Below are 6,000 nucleotides of genomic sequence, written 5' to 3'. Positions count from 1 at the left end.
TCAGAACTTTCACCCCTTTCGCCACATCAACATCCATAAACACATCCTTCTTCTTCACAATTCTCCCTATTGTTGACTTGTTGTTCCCGTACATGCAGGTAAGATCAGCAATGCAAATGCCATTAGCGTGCTTCTAGCAAAATTTCTTTAACTCGATCGTGATAGCCTCCTTTTTGCTACTACCATTCTTTTATACTGCATTCTTAGACCCAATACTAAATCTGCAAGAGTTCACTATCACTGGCAAAGCAATAAAGCACAATAAACACACACACACACACACGAAAACACGAACAGCGCGAAATGTCCACACGCTAGTATAACTTGTTTCGAATCGAGTGCGTAACTGAGCGAAAAAGCGAGCGGGAGCGATACTGAGCCAGCACAAAATGGCCGCCGGGCATACAGGAGCGTCCGTATCCAGGGTATCTTGGTTCGTATGCAGAAGCTTATTTTTGTTCGGACGGCGGATCGTTATGCGGAGGGGTTCGTAAGTGGAAGTTCCACTGTATATAAATATGTGTATAAGGAAGTAGTAATAACTATCTTCAAACAGTATATAGTAACCACCTTTGATTACGCTTCCACAGCATGGTTTCCAATTATCAGTGAAACAAACATAAACAATCTACAAACAATACAGAATCAAGTACTAAGAGTAAAAACAGGATACACTAAAACCATCCCAATTGGAGACCTGTACACTGAAATAAAATTCTCCCATAGAAATAATTTTCCATTCCATTTCAACGAAAGGGAAGTGAGAAACCCACTTGATATTTTAGGCTGATGTGTGGGTCGCCTCCTCGCCTAGTCAGGGCTGTTAGGAACCAACGCAAGAAGCACGCAGTGGATTCCGGGAATCGAACTCTCGACCCTCTGCTCATGAGTTACATATGGTATCCACTGGGTTACTTAGAACATCATATAAATAGATTGGTCCATAGTTCTATGCTAAAACTTACATGGGTCTTCTGCAAGAGAGACCTAGGGACAATAGACTGACTGACACATATGTCAGCCCTCTCTGGGGAGACACCACCATAATCCCACAAAATAGACAAAAAACCTCTCTACTTACAACCCACTCCATATCCAATTTTAACACTTCCCAACTTACCACCATTCATCTTCAAATACTAACATACACCGTTATTGATTCAGCCTTAAAGCTCACTTGACTCCTTGTATCAGCCAAGTAACTCTCCTCTGCATGTTTTCCAAAGGTGTCTCTGTCAGTGGCGGCGCCAGGGGGGGGCTGGGGGGGGGGCTTTAGCCCCCCTAAAAAATGGCCAGCCCCCCCAACTGAAATGAGCAAATTGAAATTTTAAAACACTCATTGAAATAATTTTATTAAGTGGAATTTTTAATTGCCAGGGCTAAAGATTTGTCAGCCATCACTGCTAGCCCTACCATTAACCCCCTCCCCTTCTGAAATGAGGATAATATATGTGTATTATCATATTACTATTACATACATACATATACCAAGGCTTTTTCCCCCTTACAAGGGAGGTAGCCAAAAAGGGAAAGGCATAAAAACACTCCCACCCATTTCATCCCTAAATACACTCCACACCCCTCCCACCCTCCCTCTCATCTGAGCACCTCCTGGATGACGGGTCATCCCTGCACCCTGCCCACCGCCCTGGGTCAGAAGCAGTGTCGCAAGACACAGCACATCCACAGCAAGGCCGCTTCATTTAATCGGCGACCCCCCCTCTCCGTCCCCCCTTGCATATAAGGAGAGGACGGGGAGAAATCCCTTCGGGCTGCGTCAAAATTTACTCACACATACTACCCCACCCCCCGCCCATTCCTCCTCATGCAATCACAACATCATCCATATACAACCATTCTCCACTCACCTCTGTCTTCCGTCCTCTCCCTTCCTTCCTCAACAGACATTCCCCTCTTCCCCAAAGCCCCCTTCACCCCATCCTAGGACGTCCCCTCATGTTCACTCCCTCCACATCTGCCTTCCATACCTCTTTTACTATTCTTTCTTCACTCATTCTTTCCATGTGTCCAAACCATCCTAATATTCTTTCATTAACCCTATCTCCCAAATCCTTTTTCACCCCTGTTCTCCTCCTCACCTCCTCATTTCTCACTCTATCCAGCCTAGTAACCCCCACCATACTTCTCAGACACTTCATCTCAAACACATTCAAACTCCTTCTCTCTTTTTCTCTTACTATTAGCCCCGGTTCTGTACCTTTGATACCCATACTGAGGAAACACATTCCAGATAAGGATGTACAAGGGACTCAGATACAGAAAGGTTGTTGTATCTAGTGATTTGAATGTATTCTATGTTGGTCTTGTTCAGGGGTGGACTGGCCATTAGGGCATTTGGGCAACACCCGGTGAGCCCATTATTTTGTGCCCAATTGAGCCGGTACAAGAGCCACCTCCACTTGGGAAAAAGGTTTATATTTTTTTCAACAGTTTAATTGTTATAGATATTATCTAAAATAGTCCATTATTTTCCTACATAGGCCTCAAAATACCCCTAAAATTGCTTAACTCTCTTTGCTTGCCACTCACAGGGCTGCTCTGAGTGAAAAATGCTTGGGCTGCTTTAACATCCCAGTCTGCCCCTGGTCTTGTTTATCTAAGCCTGGATGTTCAATGAGAAGGAAAGAAAAATTCCACCAGGCAGTATAGCCCACCACTCTCTGGGCCATTCTTCAACAAGAACAAGATGTTATATATTAGAAAAAGATAAGAATATAAAAATATGATTAAGAATAATGTAGTTTACACCAAGAGGAGGAAATAATGTATGACTGAGATTGAAAATTAAAGACATGTCAATGAATACATGTGCTTTTGGCCAATGATGTGGAAAAAGGTGGTAAAGGGATTTTTGTGGGTGTAGTTTTGATATGTCTTCTTTCCTAGTTTTATCTCTCACACTCCATGTATATAGTCATGAATGACAGAGAGCAGTTGTTATTGTTATTACAGACTGCAGTTTACCAAGATTTCTATTATCATGGAGAATTTGCCATTAAATTTTATCTTATATTTCGTGTATTGGTCTAGTTAGGCAAGGGTTGGTTATATGATCCATAGTTTATTGGCACTTCTATCATTGTGAAAATCGTGCGCTGATATTGCACATTACCTTGTATTCTATTTATTGGTCTAGTTAATACAGGGTGCTTGCAGTTTGGTTTGGAGTCCTATCTTTTGTAGAAGTTGTGGAGGGATGTTTTATTGTCCATGATTTGGTGTAGTGCCATAGCTGTTAAAGGAAGTAGATGAGAAAGTAGGGAGTTGTTGCAATGTTGTGTAAATTGAACATTCTAATAATACATGTGGAACTATAGGGAAACTTCTCATATTAGTAAGTGGGACAGTCATTTTCTATCATGTGTGAGCATGTGTGAGATAAGAATGTCCTTTCCTTTATTATAGTCATGTCACTTCAAAACATCAGTTATGTTGATAGGAGAACAGCCATGCATGTGGAGTTTCACTGTTTTTAGGTGGTTTGCTGGGTGTTGTTCCCAGCATCTTTGCCACATGATTGCATTACAGATCAGAGTATTGGATTGTAGTCTGTTATTTGTAGTGGAGTGAAAAAAATGAGAGATGGACACTATCTTTTAAACTGCCATTTTGGCTTATTCATTGCCAGGGATACCAACATGTAGGGTACATTATGTGACTGAGGTGATCATATATGATGCAGGTCAAAGGGGGAGAGAGAAATATATGGGGAGTCAAGGTAGCAAGGATGGCAAAGAATTCATCAGTGAAGATGAGGCCATGGGAGGATCTAAATTTTCAATTGGAGACATTGCTGTATAACTTACTTCATTGTGTATATGCTGAGCTGTTGAATGAATGCATAGGTGGAAGAGAGATTCCTATAGGATGATTTAATTTTTTTTTTAGGGTGCCTAATGACTATTTTTAGTGTAAATAATAGGTCTGCCATTCTTTTGCCATGTGGATGGGTATCATATATTTGCTTATAGCAGTAGTTGTCTTGCTGCATTGCCACTGACCTGGGCAACATGCAGGAGAAAGTGATGACCCTTCATCCACAAGGAGCTAAGATAAGAGGGAAACAAGGGTTGTGGGTGAAAGTGGAATGGGTGGGAATGGGTGCATGCCTTGACTTGGCTACTCCCTTATAAGGGAGAAGAAGCCCTTGGTAGGTAGATAAATAGTAGCTGTGTAGAATTTTTTTGTGGAATGTGGAAAAAGCCATAGGCAGAGAGAGCATGAATGTAGCAGAGGAGGGTTTAATATATGTAACTGAGTTCGTTCTGTGTGAGGGCGTGCTATAGGTTCCAAAGTGATCGTCTTTCTGCTGTGCCCAAAATGTGTAGGATAGCAGTTTTAGGAGATAAGATACCTGGAGGGAGGAAATTGTCAGATGTTTGACATGAGGAGTCCAGGTGAGTCTGTTGCCAAGGATTAAGCCCAGAAATTGGGTCTGTTCTACCACTGGGAGGGTGGTGTTTCCTAGTTGTATTGATGGAGCATCTTTACAGCAGCTTCACCTACAGATGCGTGTGGTGATGTTGAGGTGAAGTAATCCATGGTCTTGGGTCCATTGGTTTACATTTTTGGAGATGGTTGATATGATCAAAAGGCATAAATCCACTCCCACCCATTTCATTCCCACATACTCCTCTCCCATTTACCACCCCTCCCTCTCTCTTTTTTTGGCTCCTCCTGGGTCATCCCTGCATCTCGACCACTACCCTGGGTCAGAAGCAATGCAGCAAGACACAGCACATCCACAGCAAGGGCACTTCATTTAATCAGTGATCCCCCCTTTCCATCCCCTTTGGGCTGCATCAAAATATCATTCACACATACTCCCTAACCACCCACTCCCTTCCATACACCATAGCATCATCCATACACAACCATTCTCCACTCACCCATATCTTCTTTCCTCAACAGACATTCCCCTCTTTCCCAATGCCCCTTTTACCCCATCCATCCATCTCATCCTTGGTCACCCCCTCATGTTCACTCCATCCACCTCTGCCTTCCACTTTTTTTTACTAATCTTTCTTCATTCATTCTTTACATGTTTCCAAACCATCCCAATACTCCTTCATCAATCCTATCTCCCAACTCCTTTTCCACTCCTGCTCTCCTCATCTCCTTGTTTTATTTATTTATATATTTTTTATTGGATTCTGGAGGTAACTGTAGACTGGTAAAATGGTCTAGTCTCCCTATCTGGAAGAAGAAAACAGAACCAGCTGGACTGCAACAAATACTGTGATATCACACTACTCAATGTGCCAAGGAGGGTGCTCACCCATCAGTTGCTGACATGGGTTCATTCACATCTGATCAACAGTCTGGGTTCATGCCAGGTATATCAACAGCTGATCAGTCCTGGTGCTTTGAGTTCTTGTGGAATGCTGACACGAGTTCCAACAGGGGACTATGTTGACCTCAATAAATCATTTGACTTGATGTCTGACAGAGGGTGTTGTAAAGTGTGGATGAAGCACACCCAGCTTCTTTCCTGTTAATTCAAGAATGAGGCAAGACATGTTCTTGCCTCAACACTTTTCAACACCTACATGGACTGGATATTGGACAGGGTTGTCGATCAATGTCAATGTGGACCATCTATCGGCAACACTAAGGTCAGTGACCTTGTCTTTGCTGATATATATATATCAGCATGGGAGCTTGTTCAAAGAGATTGTGGCAATGGCATGTGAGTGAACAACATGTCCCTGGTGTATACTTCCAATTGATGACTATGACTGATCTTGGTACCAAATGCTTTTTCCCCTTTACAAGGGAGGTAACCCAAAAAACAAAGGCATAAAAATCACTCCCACCCATTCCATCCCCACATACTCCACTCCCATCCACCCCCCTGATTTTCTTAATTCAATTTACTCTAATTACTTTTGATCATCATACCATTCTTTCCATTATATTGTAGTAGTGGACTACTCTCACATACATACATATACCAAGGCTTTTTTTCCCCTTACAAGG

The sequence above is a fragment of the Oratosquilla oratoria genome, chromosome 14 (assembly GCF_046742065.1).
Source record: "Oratosquilla oratoria isolate Oo_2021 chromosome 14, ASM4674206v1, whole genome shotgun sequence".
In the NCBI taxonomy this organism is placed as follows: Eukaryota; Metazoa; Arthropoda; class Malacostraca; order Stomatopoda; family Squillidae; genus Oratosquilla; species Oratosquilla oratoria.
The sequence above is the reverse complement of the archived record's forward strand: the minus strand, read 5'-3'. Positions refer to the sequence as shown.